The sequence below is a fragment of the Pantherophis guttatus genome, chromosome 2 (genome assembly GCF_059756535.1).
Source record: "Pantherophis guttatus breed Tessera chromosome 2, ASM5975653v1, whole genome shotgun sequence".
Taxonomy (NCBI): Eukaryota; Metazoa; Chordata; class Lepidosauria; order Squamata; family Colubridae; genus Pantherophis; species Pantherophis guttatus.
Genome location: NC_142064.1, coordinates 116,370,890 through 116,393,024, shown reverse-complemented (window position 1 = coordinate 116,393,024; position 22,135 = coordinate 116,370,890). Strand labels below are relative to the sequence as shown.

Genomic DNA, 22,135 nt, shown 5'->3' with positions numbered 1-22,135 from the left:
TGTTCGCTTTACTCCTGCAGCGGGAAAGAGGCGAGAAACCCACTCGAGGCTCCAAAGCTCTGTCCGTTGCTGCGCCAAAACGCCAACTTGACGAGAAGGGATTGATTTTTCTGCAGGCGGTTTCAGGAGGGTGCGCTGAATCCACTCAGGGCGGCAAATTGCTGCAGGGACTCCGGCCTCTGCGGGCGCGCTTCGGTGCCGGAGGAGAGGCGATGCCTCCTCTCCCCTCCGCGTGTGTTTATTTGGTCCTGTTTTCGCGTGCAGGGCTGTTCCGTTGACCGCCCCTCTATACTGCGGCGACTTTCCGCGCGCGATAGGTTGTAAATGTTAATAGATTTACCTCACGGGTGCCGAGTTGGGCGGAACGGACTGGACTCTTCGTGGAGTATCGGCTTCTCTACGCGCGAGGGTCTGCTCAGCGCTGCTACGCGCCTTTTGGGTTCGCTTGGTCTCCCGTGCAGCGAAACTCAAAGATTTAGTCCAGAATTCGTTTGGATTCTTTTAGGGACCTTACAGATGGATTTGAAAGAACACAACTCCCCGCCCCCACCCCATCCATCCGTCGTCTTTACATCACTTTGTAGTTTCCTCAGATAGATTTTGTATGGGAATCCCAGAACAGATTGAGGAATCTGGAGCGATTTGCATAAGCAGGGCTGCCTTCAACGTTGCTGTAGAATCGTCCTATGTGCAGTGTAGCCCATCTACTGGTATAACAGGAGGGGATGCGGGCTGGTGCGAATTGGTAGGCTCTAAATCAGTTTCCAGTAAGCCTTGTCGTCCAGCTGTGTTGGGGTTGTGCCTGGACATAGTGCGAGTTGTCCATGAGGAGGGCTGACTTAAAAGGCATAAAAGAACATTATTGAAACTAAAAAAAAAAAGTCTTAAGTGCTGCTGGTTGATGTGCATCATTTCTCTGTCAGGGTATTTTGCATGGATGAGTCTGCAAAGAGTGTAGAAACTCTTGGCTCCAGATTATTCAATGGATGGCCATTATTTCTGACTACTAGTACCAAGCCTCTTTGAGAGGTTCCTTTCCTTCTCTTTTACAGTATCCTACCCTTTCTGTAGTTCTGTCCTTTCCAGCCAAAGGCTGGGCTTTGAGCCAGGAGGCGGAGGCAACTCCACATTGGTGTTGAATCCTGGGTGGATTCCAGGCAAGACTTTTATTATGCCAATGCCACAGCTCACTCACAGCATTTTTCAAAAGGTTCAAACCACAAAGTCACTTGACGTTTGCAACCCATTTGTGCTTTTCCACTGCTTCTCGCTCACTTTTTCTTTCGGTAAAAAATACGTTAAAGAATCCTTCAACTGGAAGAACCGCAAGTAATCTGGGTTTATAGGGTTGTGAATCAAAGCTAGACATTCATTACAGGTTAGCCTACCTCTGTCCCCAAGGAAGTCTGTACCAAGGGCCCTTATTATGTCCATTTTGTGCTCCTGGACCTGTTGTTAACAATGCTGCTGATCCCAGAGTTGTGGCTGGCTGATGAACTTCAGTCTCATAAAATTTCAAACATGCTTTTTCCAGCAGGGCAGCTCACTAGAAGTTTGGGCCAGTAGCAAAGATTTTTGAGGGTTATAATTCAGAGCACCTGGAAGTCATGTCAGGTGATATTAATGGCAGTCTAAAGCTTGATTTAAAGTTGCCCACAACTGCACATAGACGTTACTGCATACCTATGCTGCAAAGGGGTTGATGGGTAAGAGGAGGTCGCAGATGGTTGCAGACGGGCCGACACACTTCCCAAATCCCAACTGTGCCTTGTGTGGAGATGTGCATTCTGCGTGCTCATTGAGTGATCCACTTGATCTGTGCTTTGCTGTTTGAACGTCCCCTAGGCAGAACATTAACATTTGCAGAAATATAAATGGAACACCTGTGCATCCCCCCAATGACAGGTGCATATGTTCCCTATTATATAATGCCGGAGAAGTTTAATCCAGGCTTAAACTCTAGAGCAAGGGAAGGTAGGGTCTCCAGATGGCACTTTAGGAAACCATATTCAAAGCAATAGAGTGGTCCCATCTAATTCATAAAATCCTCTGGAAATTTTTTTTACTGAGGCTATGTGAGTGCTGCTGAAATGAATGGAGAGCATTATTTCTGAACCCGTGCTCCTGCGCGAGCTGCACTGGCTCCCGGTGGTCTTCCGGGTGCGCTTCAAGGTTTTGGTTACCACCTTTAGAGCACTCCATGGCATCGGACCGGGGTATTTACGAGACCGCCTTCTGCTACCAATAGCCTCTCACCGACCAGTACGCTCCCATAGAGAGGGGCTTCTCAGGGTGCTGTCAGCCAAACAGTGTCGACTGGTGGCCCCCAGGGGGAGAGCCTTCTCTGTGGGGGCACCTACCATCTGGAACGAGCTCCCCCCAGAGATACGGAGGATCCCGGATCTGCGCACATTTCGTCGTGCTCTCAAAACTTTTTTATTTCAGCAGGCTGGCCTGGCCTAACTCTCCCTTTTAAATTTTTTAAATCATTTGATTTGTTTTATAAATTGGGTGTTCTCCCACTGGGATGCGGAGTGGGTCAGAAGTGGGATGATCCAGCTCGTCTGGCCAATCACTGAGTCGGATAAACTTGGCCACGCCTACTCAGGCCTCCCTTCCTTCCAGTTTATTCGACTCAGTGGTTCTGACCAGTCGCATTCGCTGAGTCTCTCACTTCTGACAGACATTGGAGATCGTGTGTGTTGTTGGGGGCTTCAACTTTAAACGCAGACGACTGCCTCCGTTGCCTCTCGATCATCAGAGGGACGTGAGTGTGACTTTGCCTTCAGCCCCCATTCTTCTTAGCGCGGTGCGTGCGGGCCATTTCAGTCCTCCTGGGCTGGAAACGCCGCCGCCGCGCTCCCCTGACAGCCGCCGACTTCAGCGCCCATCAGCTGAGGGGCGCGAAGATCGCGACGCTTCGGGGACCGGCACCTGGGTTTCCTCTTCGCCGCCCCGCTCTGCTGTCAGTCTCCGCCTCAGCGTCGATCAGCTGGAGGTCGGAGAAGCCGCAGAAGCCGCTGCCTGCCCAAAGGCTTCGTTCCGGCTTGTTGCTGCCGCCGCTCTTCCCAGCGATCGGGGAAGACGGCGTTTTCAACTGCGCTGCTCTTGCCTTGGCGTGGGGGGTGTCTGACACTTCCCCGCCAAATTTCCGTGCCGCCATCTTTGTTGCAGCCGTTAATTAGCCGCCATTTCCGCGCGCTTCTTCCATCGGCTGCTGGGACCTGCCTGATCTCCTCTTTGGTGAGCTTTGCACTTGCCCCATATATATATAAAAAAAAAAAAAAAAAAAAAAAAAGGGAGAGGACGATTGGAGTAGGTCTGGGGTCCCTTTGTGGATTTTTGGTTATTTTAAAGAATATTTCAACTATTGGCGGCCATTTTGTCTGACCCTGGAGACTTGTTCCCGGGCAGCCATTTTATCTCTCAGCATACAGTAAAAAAAAAAAAAAGAAAAAAAAAAAAAGAAAATTTCCTTGGTGGTTGGATTGCAGCGAACTTCCTAATTTATCCTTGATTTAAGATATCTGGGAAATTACAATGGATTATACTGCCTCTTTTCAAAATAATGATAATGATAATACTTACTGTTGTTCATTTGTGTGCAGATTCCTGCTGTGACACAACTTATCCATCGCTATGGCAGACCAGTCATCTTGCAAGATTGATTCTGGCCGTAAGGCCTCCTCAAAATCAAAACATACAAAAACGTCTCATCAGCATGATTCTGATCTGACTTCACATACCCATGGAGATAAGCCAAACCCGGATACCGGTCTTGATTCAGGGGTTGCAGAGGAGGCTGACTTGACAAGAGCCTTCTCTCCAGAACGCCAGGACAGCCTTCATGGCTCTCCAATTAGACAGGAGGGGGACCCCTTTGATTGCTCTATCCCTGTTCAGGATCCTCCACCAAGTAATCAACCTAAGTCAGATCTGGAGAACCTTCCACAATCAGTTCAGATATTAATTGCCAGGGCCATTTCTCATGGCATCCAAGCGGGCATCAGAGAGCATCGCTCTGTCTCTCTTGTCTCTGAGAGCCTTCATTCCAGAAGATCAAGGGTGTCTCCTGATGCCAGTCTTACAGGGTCCCCTGATCACTCCCCTGTTAGATCTAGAGGCAGTGCTGATATAGAACTAGAGGATGAACCTCAAAGGGAAGTGGATTTATCGGATGACGAATCCACTGCTCCTGATGTGCCAGCCTTTACCGGCCTTTTTCCCCAGGGACTTTTTAAATCACTGCTTCACAAGGCCAAAGTCACCTCGGGCCTAGTTGACACTGATTCTGTCCCATCAACTTCTGCCGCTTCCTCCAGTCAAGGCATATTTTCTGAACCAGTAACTGAACAACTGTTTGTCCCAGCGCCAAAACTTTTCACTGATGTGGTTCGTAAACAATGGACTAATCCAACTTCTTTTCCTACTCCTAGTGGCTACGATCGTAGAAATTACAACATGGATCCTGTCCTGACTAGTCTTTTGCAGGTTCCCGAAGTCGATGGCCCTGTGGCAGCGCTTTCATCTTCGTCTCCTTTCATCTCAGGGGACACTTCTGAGGGACTTAAGCCGGAAGACCGTAAGTTTGATTCTTCTTTCAAGAAGGCTCACCAGGCCTCAGCTTGGGCAATTCAGGCCGCTACTGCGGCCTCATTCTTTTCACGGTCATCTCTATTATGGCTCCAGCAGCTTCAGTCCCGCTTACCAGCCCAGGAGGCCAGAGTCCATCAGGACCTAAATAAGATAATAGCTGCCACTCAATTCACCTCGGATGCCACGTTAAATGCTGCCAAATTTGCCTCGCGGGCTATGGCTTCTTCAGTCACTTCCCGTCGCCTTTTGTGGCTTAAGCCTTGGCAAGCTGACCTCAAGGCCAAATGGCGTCTAGCTTCTACACCATACTCTGGGCCTAAATTATTTGGTGCTTCCCTTGAACCATTATTAGTGGAGGACAGGGACAAAAGGAAGGTCCTTCCTTCCATTACTAGACGAGCTGATCGCAGGGCTACCCCCTACTATCGCAGGCCCCCGGCCCGTAATTTTTTCCAGGAGGGTCCCAGTCAAAGACCTTACTCACAGGGTTCCTTTCGTCCCCAAGATAGAGGTTCCTACAGGGATAAATCCAAACCCTTCGCCCCTCAGAAACGGCCCTTTCGTGGAACTGGCGGACGTCAGTTCCGCCGCCAAAAGTGACTCTCGCTTGATAGCTCCCATTGGGGGGAGGTTGAGCCTGTTTCTCCCCGAATGGGCTCGCAGTACGACAGACCAATGGGTTCTTCATATCATCGAATTCGGCCTCCCATTGGAGTTCCTCTCCCGCCCTCCGAGCCGCTTCGTGCCTTGCCCTGTCTCCAGCTCCCTCAGCAAGCGGAATTTGATGGAGATCGCCATTCAGCATCTTCTGGAGATCAATGCTGTGGAGGACGTCCCTCGGGAGCAATGGAGGCAGGGATTTTACTCGATTCTTTTCGTGGTTCCGAAGCGCTCGGGGGGATGGAGAGCGATCCTAAATTTAAAATCCCTGAACACCCATTTAGTGTACCGCAAGTTCAGGATGAGTACGCTCAAATCTATCCTGGAGGGAATAAGACTCGGAGACTTCCTAGCCTCAATCGATCTCTCCGAGGCGTACCTTCATATACCTATAGAGCCAGCTCACCGGCGGTACCTCAGGTTCAGCTACGCGGGGCGTCACCTACAATACCGGGCCCTTCCATTTGGCCTGGCATCGGCCCCGCGCAGTTTCACCAAGATTCTGGCAGCCTTGATAGCTCACCTGCGGTCCGTACCAATTCGAATTCAGGCTTATCTGGACGATATTTTAATACAAGCCTCGTCCTACGACAGAGCCAGAACCAATGTATTTCTCACATTGCAAATATTACAGAATCATGGGTTTCTAGTCAACGAGCCCAAGAGTCAGTTGGTCCCTCAACAGCGCATAAATCATCTAGGCGCAGTCATAGACACGCAGGTGGGACAGGTGTTCCTCTCCCAGGAGAGGAAAGACAGCCTCAGATCTCTGATTCGGCATCTGTTACAAGATCCGACAGCTCCCAAGCTAGAATTGTCCCGTCTCCTGGGGAAACTAGCCTCATGCACAGACATAGTTCCCTGGGCTCGGCTTCATGCCCGCAGCCTTCAATGGCTGCTACTCCCCTATCAGCGGGCAAGGACAGCAGCCTCCAAATCCAAGATCAGGGTCCCCCTGTCAGTACGCCGGTCTTTGCACTGGTGGCTATCCCCGGCTCTGGACAACGGATGCGTCTTCTTGGACACACATCCACTGATTATGACTACAGACGCCAGTCTGACGGGCTGGGGTGCGCACCTGGGTTCCCAGGTCGCTCAGGGGCGATGGTCCACGACAGAAGCAAGGTCAAGTATCAATCTTCTGGAACTCAGGGCCATCCGCTTAGCTCTTCTGGCCTTTCTTCAGACGGTGCAGGGACAACACTTACTAGTGCTTACAGACAATGTGTCAGCAAAGGCACATGTCAACCGCCAAGGGGGGACAAGGTCCAGGACCTTGATGCAGGAGGCTCTTCTTCTTGGGAGGTGGGCGGAATCCCACCTTCAATCCCTCAAGGCGGATCACATCGCGGGGAAGGACAACCTTCAGGCGGACTATCTCAGCCGCACCACGATAGACGCATCAGAATGGCGCCTCAGCCCCGCTCTGTTTCGGGACATCTGTCTCCGGTTCGGCCAGCCACAGGTAGACCTCCTTGCATCCCCAGAGAACGCACAGCTACGCCGATTCTTCACGCGCTACCCATCGCGGGGGGCAGAGGACACAAACGCTCTCCGTTGCCCCTGGCCTCAGGAGCTACTCTATGCGTTCCCGCCGATCCCATTGATCCCGCGGGTCCTTCGCAGAATTGTGACCGAGAGAGCGGATGTAATCTTCATCGCTCCCTATTGGCCAAGAAGGCCATGGTTCTCCGACCTCGTAGCCCTCTCAACGACGGACCCTTGGCGGCTTCCTCCGGAGAAGGTGTCCCTCAGTCAAGGGACAATCCTACACCCAGAGCCCCAGTGGCTCAACCTAACCGCTTGGCGTTTGAAGGGCTGCTCTTGAGGGAAGCGAGGTACTCAGAAGATGTCATCCGGGTGATGCAGGCTGACAAGAAGGAGTCCACCATCAGACTCTACAACATCACGTGGAAGGTATTTATTTCGTGGTGCTCTGCGCGCGAAATTAACCCGTTGTCAGCTTCTGTTCCGCAGGTGTTGGAGTTCCTCCATGATGGCTACAGCAAGGGTCTAGCGCATAATACCCTCAAGCGGCATGTTGCAGCTCTCGCCACGGTGTTGTCTCCCAGGGACGGCGTGCCCCTGTCTCATCACCTTTCCATCCGGAGATTCCTACGTGGGGTACGAAATCTGCGTCCACCCGTGGTACACCGATATCCCACATGGGACTTGCCACATGTATTGTCAGCCTTGACAGGTCCACCCTTTGAACCTCTCCGGACTGCCTCCCTTAGATTTCTAACCATGAAAGTGGCTTTCCTGGTGGCCGTGACTTCGGCTCGCCGCATTTCTGAACTGGCAGCTCTATCAGTCAGGCCAGACTTATGTGTGATACACTCAGATAGGGTAATTCTTAGACTGGACCCGGCATTCGTGCCAAAAATTAACTCACGGTTCCATCGTGAACAGGAAGTGATCCTGCCTAACTTTTGCCCGAATCCATCTCACCCACTAGAACACAAATGGCGGACCCTTGATGTTCGCAGGGCTTTAAAAATATATATCTCTCGGACCGCACCCTCAAGACGCTCCGAAGCCCTATTTATTTCCTTTCAACCTTCATCTTTGGGATCCAAAGTTTCTTCTGCCACCATAGGGCGTTGGATCCGAGCCTGTATTTCCAAAGCTTATGACTCACGATCTCTCCCCATTCCACGTCATATTACAGCTCACTCCACACGGAGTGCAGCTACTACCGCTGCTTGGGCCACGCAGGCCTCCCTCGAGGAAATTTGCCGGGCAGCTACCTGGGCCTCTCCTGTTCCATTCATCAAGCATTACCGTTTGGACACCTTTGCCTCCGCCGAGGCAGCCTTCGGACGGAGAGTCCTCCAACAGGTTCACCTGGCACCTCGACATCGACCTTCGCAGACCTCCCGCCCGACGAATTAGCAAGCTTGGGTATGTCCCACTTCTGACCCACTCCGCATCCCAGTGGGAGAAGAGGCGTTGGACTTACCGTGAACGCTCTTTCTCCAGGGGATGCGGAGTGGGTCAGCCCCTCCCGTCTGCGATTTCTCCTTTGTATTTTCTAGGCTTGAGACTGTTTTGCAGATCTGCCTTCGTCGAACAAACTGGAAGGAAGGGAGGCCTGAGTAGGCGTGGCCAAGTTTATCCGACTCAGTGATTGGCCAGACGAGCTGGATCATCCCACTTCTGACCCACTCCGCATCCCCTGGAGAAAGAGCGTTCACGGTAAGTCCAACGCCTCTTTTAATCTGTGTTTCGGCCAAAATATTTAATAATTTTAAGGGACTTTTAATGTTTGTATTATCTGTATTTTATCTTGGCTGTTCACCGTCCTGAGTCCTCCGGGAGTAGGGCGGTATAGAAATTTGATAGATAGATAGATAGATAGATAGATAGATAGATAGATAGATAGATAGATAGATAGATGATAGATAGATAGATAGATAGATAGATAGATAGATAGATAGATAAATACATACATACATACATACATACATACATACATACATACATGAACTTTTGATGGATTATGCTCTTTATTAATGATTGGCTGGGAGTGGGATGTAGTGGTGTAGTTTATTTTACCTCTGACACCTGTCTTGGATCAGCTATGCTTTTTACTTGCCCAGGGCCATTAGCAGCAATAGTCTTGCTTACCATGCAGCTGCTGTGTTTAGGGAGGGAGGATTAGGGAAAATTCACTTGTTTTTCTTCCTAGCAGTTGATAATCCGCTGTTGGAAACAGAGGAACATCATCTGCAAAGCAGGGCTACCCTGCTTGCCCAGAATACAAGAGGAGAGCGTGTGCTGCATCCTAAACAGTAGAAACCAAGCAGCGCATCTTGTACAACAAGCCAAGGGAAAGCGAGTTCCAGCATTCTTTCCATTATTTTCTTTCAGCTTTGGTAGTACAAATTCAAGCTAATTCTGTGAGTTTGTGTGTTTTGTGCGTGAGAGAGAGAGAGAGGGAGGAAAGAGAAGAAAAGAAGAAGAAAAAGAGAGCTTTGTCAGCATCAGGCCACAACAGTTTGAATGTTCTTCTCAACAACTTGTTTTGTTAACCTTTACAACGACAAAAGATCACACATATAACCCTTAATGTATGTCTAGGATGGAAGGTAAAGAGTCTGTGCTGGTGATTCCCTGGTGTGGTAGCTACTACGGTAACTATGCAATACACTTTATAGTCAAGTAGGAATTTAGAAATGGATCATGGGGAGATGAGTTGCCAGGTGTGGTAAGGTTCCACAGATTCATCTGATATTTTCATAACAGCTCTTTTTGCCCGGAGGTTCCCCATTGTATTCAGTGGTTGAGATATTTGCAGCTCTTTAATAAGAGGGAACCTAATTGTAAGAGGAATTCACCTGATTATGTTTCTGGATCTCAAATTGCATAACCATGTGTTATGCAATTGCTATAGTTTGCTGATTGTCAATGAGCCACTTTGGTTTGATTAAAGCACCAGGGGACAAACTAGGAAACACTGAGTTATAGTCTGACCTTATGGTAGCTATGAAAGGTGGGTGGGTGACCTGGGGCCAGTCACTCTCTTTCAGCCCAACTGACCTCACAGGATTGTTGTGAGAAAAATAGGAGGAAGGGATATTAGGTTTGCTTGCTGCCTTGTGTTATTTACAAAAATAATAGGATATAAATAAATGTATTCTCTGCAAATTGACATTTCTGATGCATCTGTGTAGAAATCATTGTAGATTAAGGGAGTGAAAGGCCACCTGGCTGTCATAAATCTGTATTGCTGTGATTAGGACAAGCCCAAATCGTAAGAGCCATTTGCATTTATTCGTCAGAGCACTTTCAAGGATATTCCCTGATGTCTCTTAGTTTCCTTTGTGGTAATGTGTTATTTTGAAGTCTGTTTTTGCAATAAAATGTGTAAACTGTACACCCTGGAGCAAAATTACCATTTCCCCCCCAATGTTTGGAAGAAGACAAAAAAATAATAATTCTGTGGCTAATGAAGTACTCCAAATGTTTAGCTAATGTTAGAAAGTTTTGTTTGTTCATTTATGATGCATACAGACTGTTTTAATTTCTAGGGGCTCTTGATACTGTAGTATAGAAACAGTAACATCAGTGCAACCAGTGTTCACTTGTGCTGTGGGTTCTATGAAGTTGCCTGACATAAGCATAGTGCTGCAATTGTATGCAATCAGTTCACATTCAGCTGGTCTATTTTGCTTGTATTCATTGGAGACTTGCCAATAAATTTCATTATTTGTGTGTGTGTATTTATGCATGTATGTATTTCTTTATTGGCTTTATAAACTGCCTAATTTCAGAAGCTCTGTATGTTCCATCACCTAGCATACCATGTAATTTTTGTGATAGCAGAATTTGCAAAATTCGTAACCATCTCCCAAAGAGATAGCCTTTCCCAATCTGATCCCTTCCAGTTCCCTTGTACTCCAATTTCCATTGTCTTGCTGGCTGACAGTGATGGAAGTTAAAGTAAATATTTGGACAGTGCTGTGGGATAGAAAACTGCTTTTAACTAGAACCATCTATATACTTTTAGCCCTTAATGTTAAAGCATGAAACAGTGTTTTAAACCATGCAGTCACTTGAGAACATATACTGTGCTTACTGATACAGGTTCATGATAAAGAACTCTGTATAAGTGAAACCAAACAAATTCTTGCTGCTGATTAACATGCCTTTTCAAAGAAAGTCAGAGAGATTATTAAGCATGCTGTTTTGCTTACTGTATTCCTCAGTCTTTTTCCTGCTATGAAACAATTGCTCTTTCTGCATGACTCTTAACTGGAATTGGGCCAAGGATAAAGTTCATCCAAACTGGGTTTTTTTTGGGGGGGGCAAGTAACTCCTTCCCTATCTGCAACTAAGATAACATCCTAGAGAGGCTCAGTGAATGTTTGGTCTCTCTAGGCAGTCCATTTTTGTGACTGTTTTGGTTTTACCATATCTCTTGGAGGAAGAAATGTTGTGGATATATATTGTGAGAACTTATGCAGCAGAAAACTAAAATAATAAAGCAATTCATAAATGAAGCTGGTCTTTAAAAAAAAGACAACTTGTATTAGAAAATTACATTTTGATAGAAAACATGAATATCTGATTTACCTGTATTCTTAGTAAAAGAATGAAAAGTCATGTAATTTCCTAGATGATATGCAGTCTAGTATGGTGTTTACTCCATTGTCAGAGGAGATAAAGAGAAATTGTGAGGACAAAGAGCAGAAACTGGAAGTAATGACAACCCTGAGAATACCAGTCTAGCCAATTAGAAGCATAGACTGAAAGGGGGCAGTGAGATAATGCACACCAGGGGTGAAATGCTACTGGTTTGGCCCAGTTCGGCCCAACCGGTAGCAATGGTGGCGGGTGGTTCAGAGAACTGGTAGTGACTGCAGTGCGAGGCTCCGCCCACCCGCCCGGTCATCATTACTTCCTGGTTTTAACCAGGAAGTAACCTCTTTTTTACCCTCTGCACATGGTTTGCGCATGCACAGAGGGTCCACATGTGCATATGGCATGCGGACTTCCGAACCGGTAGGGAAGGTAAGTAGATTTCACCCCTGGTGAAGTTTGAAGTTTATTAGATTTCTATACCGCCCTTCTCCCGAAGGACTCAGGGCAGTATACAGCCATATTAAAACACATAGATTTATAAAATTTAAAACCAAATTAAAATCAATATATAAAATTGGCCCGCAAATTAAAACATACATACACCCATAATAAAAATTGTAATTAGGCCAGTCTGGCTTGCTGGAACGAGGGTCTTAAGGGCACGGCGAAAAGTACGCAGGTCGGAGCTAAGACGGAGCTCCCTCTTAGCTGGTGCCCCCACAGAGAAGGCTCACACATATCCAACAATACAACCCCCTTGACCCATTTCAGAGTCATGCTGACCTGATCTTTCCACCCCAGATATTTTACTTACTTAGTTGGTGTAATTATTTATTTATCTATCTCAGCTAAGAGAATGCAGGTCTAGCTCTATTGATGAAAAGGGGATTCCATAACAAAGATGTCTCTCTTTTAGGTAAACGAGTGTAGCTTTTAATGCTGCATGCAATTGAAATAAATTTCTTGTGAAATTACTAAATACTATAAATAGATTTAATATTTATATTGTACATGGACTTGATCTGCAAATTTATATAATTTGATAAAGAAATTCCTGTCTGAAATTGCTTATAGAAAGATTTGTTAGTTATATTCTGCAAGGTTCTATAGAGCCTGAATTTCTCCAAGGTGATAAATTAATCAATTTTTTAGTTCTGGGGGGTCAGGTCTGCATGGTTTGGAAGAAAGGAAACATCAAACATTGTCCTCTTCCTATGTAATTTTTATTGTGTGGTCTTACTTTTTTCTACATATAGCATCCAAGGAAGACAAATAAAACACACGATACAACAATTCAACTTCAATAAAGTTAAGTTTTTTTTAAGGGGGACATCAGCTGAACAACTACACAGTGTCCTAATTTGTTTCTCTGATCAATAATAATGATGATGAGAATGCATTTCCAATTGGCAGGGTGACAGCAACTGGCTGAAATGGTCTCTGATAGTTTTTTTCTTCTTCTCCAATCACAGGGTAGAATAGGTCCTTCTTTTTATCCTTTCTTGCTTCTAAGCCCAGCAAGATCAGATATTGGGAATGTTCTGAAATTACTTCTGATGCTGGATTCTAAAATCAAGATTCCAGAATCACATTTTTGAATAGTCTTCAAAGGGCATAGCTGCCAAAGCCTTTATATGGTCGTTACTGTTTTCTTAGTATCTTTTGAAGAGTGTTAAGAGATTTGCAATGACTATTGCAACAAAAAATGATTGGTTACTGTGAAACAGAGGGGAATGATCTGACATAGACTGTCTGCAAGACCAACCCAGATTGCTGTGTCACAGAGAAAGGCCGCTCTATTTTCTGTCTGTATGCCTGAGGTCCACTGGAAAATCACCGACAGCTTTCATCACTTTCAAAAAACCATGGCAGATACAAACATCCGGAGCATTGTTATCACAGAAAAAAAAAACCCTTTAAAAATGCAAACATATGAAAAACTAATTCATTGTTTTTGGCTCCCTCCACATACGTTGAGACTCTTTCCCTATGACTCCTTTAATGTTATCCAAGTGGGATCAAGGGTGTGGGGAGAGTGAGAAAGTGCTAAGACCCACTGGAACAGTGCAGAGTTTGAGAAATATTGCCCTAGAATATTGTGCTCAATTTTATGAAGCGAAGAAAGAGAAAACATGGGGCTCATGTTATGGGCAGGAGGGAAGAAACAGGACTGCTGATACTTTTGTCCCCTTGCATTTCTAATCATAAGGAGGTTCTGCCTACCCCTTTTAGCCCCCTCTCCCCACAAATAACATAGCAAAAATGCATCTCTAAACAAGAGAGCCAAGCATCAGTTTACTGGAAAGTTCTTGGACCTTAAACAGCGGAGTGGCCGATGGAAACCTAGTAGGTGCAGAAGTCTCTTGTTTTCCCTGCCTACCTTGCACCTATTTATTTGGTCAAGTTATTTGACCACCCATCTCAGCAAATGACTCGGAGTGGTGAACAATATTTAAAATTGCAATGACAATTATAACGATTAAAATATATTCCAGACGAGGGAAATCTGGCAATCACTAATACAACCAGGAGACAGGTTGTTTCACACACTTGGGTCCCTGGATCTGGGAAGAAGTCAGGTTTTTAGAGCCTTCCAAATGGCCATCAGGATGGGGGTCAAACTTGATCTCCAGATTTATTTTTTTTTAATGAGCAGCAGTCTTGCTGGGAGGTCCCTAAAGCAAATCTCTCATCCTGAATTTTGCTGGATTTGAGGAGGACAATGGTTGAATTAAATGTCATTTTGGAAAGGTGTGTGTTGCTAGGCAACCACTAGCTTCTGACTTTTCTGTCTGTGGGGGAGAAGTGCTGGAGAGGGAGGAAAAGAATGCAAAGTGATCTGATGAACACTTTAAAAATATTAAAATTGAGCTTGGAGTGAGAAAGGTGTGTGTTCCTGGCCTGAGTGTTGGAGGCCCTTGGAAATCTGACTTCCAAATCCTGCTCAGGTCATGAGTATCATTTCCCCCTCAGTTGAAGAGAAGGAGGGAGGTTTTTGGAAATGGATTTGTAAGGTCCAGCATGGATGACAACAATGCCTGCCTAAATGGATTATAATTTGTGGACCTCTCAGAAGATAGCATCTAGTCCCAGCTTCTTTGTAGGTTGCAAGATCTGCTACATATACCTGGATGAGCTCTCCCACAGAAATTGGACAGGTGTATAATTTTCAGTCTGAAAGAAACATGGGTTAAACCCAGGGGTGAAATCTAAAATTTGTTACTACCGGTTCTGTGGGCGTGGCTTGGGGTGGGTAATGTGACTGGGTGGGCATGGCCAACTTTTTTTTTTTTTAACTTTTAAAAGCATTTTTTCTACAACCTCTTCGGGCAAAGAGGTTACAGAAAAAAATGCTTTTAGAAGCCTCTGACGATCAGGCAACTCAGCTGGGATCATCAGAGGCTTTTAAAAGCATTTTTTTTCCTACAACCTCTTTGGCCGAAGAGGTTGTAGAAAAAATGCTTTTAAAAGTAAAAAAAACAGCCTCTGATGATCGCGCGGCTCAGCTGGGCATGGGGGGGGAGGGATTTTTGCTACCAGTTCTCCGAACCACCCCCCGCCATCGCTACTGGATCGAGTGATCTGGTCTGAACCGGGAGCATTTCACCCCTGGTTAAACCCCTTTGAACTGAAGACCATTATATGTTTCCATTAAAACAAAAGTAGTCTCCAAGCCTCCAAAATTCCCTTTTTATAAAAATTTGCTTCTTGCTTGACAAGCAGTTTTTTTTAAATATAGAGAGTTATCACTCAGAGAGAGGAGATTTGCCCTTTCAGCTTGAAATGGAATAATTCTATCAACTTGGAGAAAAGGGAACCTGAATCTGGTTTAGACGTTCCGGGTACTCCATTGTTGAGATGAACTGCCATTCTGGAGCTTTATATTTTATTACCCAAACTAGGTTACATCATCAAAGGATATTAGCCACCTTGGGCCTAGGTACTAAGAGAAAGGAAGCATCCATCTGTACAAGCCACCCTTCCAAAATAACCAGCTTACTTCAAATGACTTAGAAGACTCTTTGATCTCGCCCATGGTAAAATATGATTTGGTGGATCATCCACTTAATTTCCAAACAGTTTATGTGTTTAGTCTCACAACAGCTTCAGACAAACCTGCTGCCCTCTAAATGTACACTATTTGGACTGCAACTCCCAGCATTTCTTATGAGCATGCAGTCCTCTCTACAGGGCTGTAGAATATAGGACCATCTTCTTCTGACAGCAAAGTAGAGTGGGTTAACCATGCCAATCTGATTGTGACACAGGCATTTTTAGGTCTATGGTTTTTAGTATGTACTACGAAGAGGATAAATACCAGGGTTATGCCTAACTATAAATACCATTAGATACAATGCTAGTCTACCTTAATGAATGGATGCTGGAGTATGTATTTTTTATACACTCATAGAATCATTTCCTCTATCTTTGATTTGAAAATAATTTGAGGATATTTCTATAAAATGACTGTGCCTTGTTGAACATGCTTGATTGTCTTTCTGAGGCTAAGTAATACAAGAGTTATTGGGTAGTGGTGAAATGGCCTTTAAGGAAAGCAGGTCTGGCATTGTAATCTTTGCATTTTGAGGAAATGCTGATAGACTTCTAAGGAACCCCTCAGTTCCCTACAGTGCACTTTGAAAGTCATTGACGTAGCCTTCCTTCCCTTTTATGTCCTGGAGATGAAACAGTGTATGCTGTTAATTTTGGTGAGGTGCCAGAGTTGCTGTAATTCTTCTGGAATATGGGAGCAATTGGAGGAAATAGAACTCCAGAGGACTCTAAGAGTGCACAAAGAGCCACTTTTATTGCAACTGCAGTCATGGAAGTTACCTCAAAACTTATAAGCATCATGCTGTTTCCACTATCTTGTTATAAATAAAGTAAGTGACTGGCTTGCTTGGTTGAACCAGCCCATGCAAATTGCCAGTGCTATAAGAACCAGTCCTGACTAATGTAATATGAAGATTATTAGAGTAGTTGTATTAGCCCATGGTAAGTATTGTCAGTATTAGGCCATCTATTATCTTGGGTATGAAATGTGCAGGTTTATGTCAGGGTCAGAATCAGATATGGACTACAACAGGTGTAAAATTGTTGATCTATTTAAGTTAGTTCAATTCAATATGGGGATGGATTGTGGGTGGGAATCCATAGTTGGTCTTGTTGCCCCCATCACCTTTGCATGTTAAACATTCATAAGAAAGTTGCATTAATTTAACCTCCTAAGCAAGAACAAACAAACAAGACACATTACAACATAGTATAGGGGAAGGCCCTCTGAACACCCATGTTGAAAGTAGTCTTGAATTCAGGGGGGAAATGTAAAATTTGTTACTACCGGTTCTGTGGGCGTGGCTTGGGGGGGTAATGTGACTGGGTGGGCATGGCCAACTTTTAAAAAAAAAAAAAACTTTTCAAAGCATTTTTTCTAATGCTTTGAAAAGCCTCTGCCGATCAGGCAACTCAGCTAGGATTGTCAGAGAGACTTTTTAAAAAATGCCTCTCTGCTGATCAGGCAACTCAGCTGGGATCGTCAGAGACTTTTCAAAGCATTTTTTTAACCACCTCTTCGGCCAAGAGGTTGCAGAAAAAAAATGCTTTGAAAAGCCTATGACGATCCCAGCTGAGCTGTGCGATCATCAGAGGCTTTTTAAAAAAACTTTTAAAAGCATTTTTCGTCGGAAGAGGTTGTAGAAAAAAATGCTTTTAAAACAAACAAACAAAAAAGCCTCTGATGATCATGCGGCTCAGCTGTGCATGGGGGGGGGCAGTAATTTTTGCTACTGGTTCTCCGAACCACCCGCTGCCATCACTACCAGATCGGGCGATCCGGTCTGAACCGGGAGCATTTCACCCTATTTGCTAAGTCCTAGGCAGATGCAATTTTTATTTTATGGCCGTCCAACTCAAACAGTGCAACACAAAAATAATCAGAGATAAAAACAAGTATAGTTAATAATGTACATTTAGTGGGCTAAAGAACTGAGCAGGTAATTGCAACAACAAGCCCCGATTCATATGCAATGCATACATTTGTCAGACTTTCCCAAGGACAACGGCCTTTATGTTAGAGAACTGTTGAAAAAGAAGCCATGTTCCCTTTTTCTCAGTCATCTGCAAGAAAATGGATGGCTGTACTTTGTAATCTGACGGTGCTTAACATTTTTTTTGCCGAATAAATATTTAGATGTCTGCAAGATTGATAAGGAGCCAGATATAGTCTTTTGCTGCTCATTGGGAAAGAGGCCCAACTACATCAATTTAAAGGTAGCTTGGAGAAGTCTGCCAGAATGGGAGTCTGGCTTTTGCCAGCTCTTTGGGTGAATATGTAACTCAGAAGAAACGGTTTGCCAATTTGCTGAATATTCGTCAATGTTATATTAGTTGAAAAACTACCACAGCTATTCAACAAACCTAGCTGGGTGGGGTGAAAGAAATATGTGTTTCTATTTTTATAAATAACTCAAGGTGGTGAACATACTCTTTCTGCCTCCTATTTTCTCCACAACAACCACCCTGTGAAGTAGCTTGGGCTGACCGGCCCAAAGTCCATTTTCAGATAACCATCTTGCAGCTCTTCCTGAGGACTGATTTCAAAGAAAAATTGTGATCAAAATCACCCTAAACCACAACCACAAATTTCTGGATTTAAAGAGTTTGAAGTTAAACCTTTGTACTGAAGCAAATGTCAATTCAGGCAGAAGGCTGTGAATACCCAGCTCAATTTAAACAGCGCGAGTGTGAATCCCAACTTTATATAGAACCAGATCAAGATCCAGTAAAGTCTGATACAAACTGTGTCCAACTTTGCATCTTTATTCAGTTCACAACCACCACTTTGGGACTGACAGTATGACTGGAGCAGTTTATAAATATTGAAAACCAGTCAGTTTAATTAGTTGCAGAACTTCAATAGAATAAAAATCAGATGTAATGTTTGGCTTTTCCAACATCTGACCCTATCCTCTTCTTTTGTATAACCTTATGTCAGATAAATTGAAAGTTTGCAGATCTTTTGTGTTTGTTTTGCTAGTCAATTCTCGTAAGGACATTGCCTAATTATGAATATGGATTTACTTCCCTATAGAATGACAACAGGGCAATTGTTTCTTTATATGGGCTTTGGAAGAATCCAAAGTTAGCAGCTTGGATTATATCTCTAATGATTACATTTGAGTGTGTCTGTGTGTATACAATAAATTATAATATGTTTTCGTAGATTTTCACGGGTAGAGGTATGCAAGTTTTGGTGTATTCGGGTTTTTTCCCGTGTAAGATTGAGAGTATCTTGGTGACGTTTCGACGAGGTCCCACTCGTCATCTTCAGGCTGGTGTCTTCGGCTTCGTGCTTGTGTGAGGAAAGCGTGATTGGAGCTGCCGTCTCTCTATAAATACTGGTGGGGAGGTGTGGGGTGCTGGCTTTGTTGCTGTGAGCAGGTTGGTTGCCTGTGTTGTTACATCTTGATTGGTTGATGGAGTTAATGTTTGCAGATTAGTCAGCTGTTTTGTAACATCCTGTGTGGGTGAGGTCCTTGATGTGTGCCCATTAGTCTTTTGTGTTTTAATGACCTGGGTAATGGGCTGTGTGTTAACATCCTGAGTTCTAGTGTTGTGATATCCTGAGTTTTTTTATGTAATGTCCTGAGCAGATGGCTGTGATACCACATCCCGGGCTTTGGTTTGGCTCCGAGTTTGAGATCTTGCCATGTGTTCATGGCGTGTGTCATAGCGTGTGTCAATATTAAATTATAATATTTCTATATATTTAAAGTATTAGCACTTCTCACCCATTCCTATAATACTTCAGAGTGGATTACAAAAAAAGAATTAAAACAACAGAAATATTATGAAAACAACCATTAAAACATTGTTAAAACAAAACAATAATTTTAAAACAATATAAAAGTAAACAATTAAAGTAATTAAAAAGCTTGGGTGTAAATGTTTTAGTTGATTTTTCTACCTTGTGCGAAACCAAACTTTTTCTTGAGCTGTTTTCAAGAGAGTAGATTTTTTAAAAAAATTATTTCTGCTCTTTGCAGTGATAGGGATAAATGTTTTTTTTTCTATATTTAGACCTGGGAGACCTTTTTGCCTGAAGAGTAGGTGTAATTGAACACTAGCAACACCCCAAAATTGATTTTGTATGCAGTTTACAATCTCTGGGGACTGATTTTAAACTGTAGGTTTCAAGTTTAAATATCATAGTTAATTTATCAGTAGTTTCTTTCCTGGTGTAATCCTGATAGATAAGGAGTTCTCAAAAGCTTAAAACTATATTTTGTTTCATTTTGGTTGGTTGTAATAAATAAAGGCAATTACTATTTCTCATCAGAGTTGTAACTATTTCCTCCTATCTGTCTTCTCCTTTTTTAATAACTGTATGATAGCTAAGCTCCCATGGTCTCTCCATGCTGGGGATGGCTATATTTATTGCATTTAGTCAGGACAGATGCAGAAACAATTTCATTTCTCAAGATAAATTACAAGCTGTTGCAAATTTCTTCATAAATATGATAAGAATTTGATATGACAATTTACACTGGTACGTCAATTAAATTGATGCTTGTGTCCATCCTTATCTTTCATGAAACCCTCTAAGAGCAAGGTTACAAATTGTTAAGCCAGGAAAGAACAGGAAGAAAAGAAATAAGTGAAGAAAGAGAGGAAGGAAGGAAGGAAGGAAAGAAGGAAGGAAGTCCTCCTCAAATGGTGTCTTGGAAGACAATGAGCGCCTTTAGAAATGAATGCATACTTACCTATAGGATCATTATCTTATTATCTGGTCCATTACAGGCTTGACAACTGACTCTCTGAAAGTCTGGATCAGTCCTCCGAGTTTATCCAATGACTTATCATATAAATAAATAAAATCATTCAGAAGTAATACAATAGTATTTCTTTGGAGATGAAATATAGTAAGGTTTAAGAACTAGGCTTTATGTTTCTTTATTGGTTATTATAGGCTTATTATGTTGAATCAAACCAAGCAAACAACTTGTGGGTTAACACAGTGCACAAAAGTGCCATTGGTGTCATTCTCCCTATTCTTATTTTTAGAAAATTAAATGAGAGCCTCAGGAGATTGAGGCTTGTGGATTTCATTAAGAAATTCTCTGTTGGTCTATTTTCTTTCAGAACTTACAGTGTGCAGATGATTGATTCTTGCCCAGCTGAGCCAATCATACAATACACTAACTAAACAAATGTTATTTGAGCAAGCCTAGGATACAACCCGCTGTGCTGACATTACATGCCTTCCGCTGAGCTAACAGGCAGGTTTCCTCCAAATTTGACTGTAAGGGGCACATTGGGAAAAACACTGTCTTCTCTATATCATCTGAGGACATCTAAAGTTGTGGTTGTAGGCAATCTCCTTCCAATAACATGCAGTGCTGTTTACTGTTGACTTGGGCTGACAGCCAGCTTTGGATGCTACTAGCAAGCAGTTACACTAAGTATAATTATTTTAAATTTCTTCATCTCCCCCCACTAAATGTAACTCCCAACTTCACATCTTTTCTGTAAACCAAATCTATGAACCCACTTTTGTATAACCAGCAGTTGTTGCATGCAAGGATGAAAGGACAAGGTAAGTCAACAAAGCTTTATAGTGTGTGACAGACCTTTTATTTCTCTGTGGCCTATTCTGAATGGATCTGGTTTTTTCATAATCTGCTACCTGATAATTTGAACTGAGATGAGAAGATGACTTCATTGCAATCATTGACCAGCCGAGAAGAGAAGACTTGACTTTACATGTAGTCTTCAATCTACAACTGTTTGTTTAGTGACCGTTCAAAGTTGACAATGGCACTAAAAAAAGACTTACGACCGTTTTTCACACTTATGACCATTGCAGCATCCCCAGAGGTCACCTGATCAAATTTCAGATCCTTGGCAGCTGACTCACATTTATGACAGCTGCAGTGTCCCTTGGTCATGTGTCAACCTTTGTGACCTTCTGACAAGCAAAGTCAGTGGGGAAGCCAGATTCACTTAACAATGGTATTACTAATTTAACAACTGCAGTGATTCACTTAACAACTGTGGCAGAAAAGGTCAAAAAAATGGGGCAAAACCCACTTAACAAATGTCTCATTTAACAACAGAAATTTTGGGCTCAATTGTCATAAGTTGAGGACTAAATGCTTTTGGCCAAGTGTGATTAGGCACATAAGGAATTTGTCTCCGGTACAGAAGCTCCCAGTGTACATGCAAAGCAAGAGAGTAATAATAATCATAATACCAAAAAGAGAGTATAGTAAAGAAGATAATAATAGTAATACTACAGCCTTTAGAACATGAGTACATGGACATTAGACAGTACTGTCAGAATTAGATGTTCAGTAGAGTGATGGCACGAGGGAAAAAACTGTCCCTGTGTCTATTTGTTTTGGCATCTAATTCCCTATAATTTAACACAGAACTAGATAAAAAATAAGAAAAAACAAACCATTTAAAACATTGATGTTAACATTTCACTGCAGAGACTACCATAAATGATTAGAAATAGATAAAGGAGGGGAATGATAGTTGTGGTTTAATAATAACGGTTATTGCTAAACTTTAGGTATATCTAATCAAACCAAGCTATTCCTGGTTAAAGTTCTGGAAACCTTCTTGCCTTTTAAACAGAACATAGTATGTCATTTTGGTTAGCTGACGTTACTCATAGTAAGAGTTGATGTGGCAGAGACCTTGATAAGTTTGACAATGAAGAAGCATGTGGGTGTTGTTTATGTGACTGCTGATTTACACTGGCAGAGGCATTCGCTGTAAGGAATTT

General features: G+C 43.6%; 1 protein-coding gene across 3 annotated transcripts in view; it reads left to right on the top strand.

Moving 5' to 3' along the window:
- Window positions 1-22,135, top strand: part of LOC117675574 (3',5'-cyclic-AMP phosphodiesterase 4B-like) — a 260,309-nt gene that overhangs the window by 747 nt on the left and 237,427 nt on the right. The window lies entirely within an intron of this gene.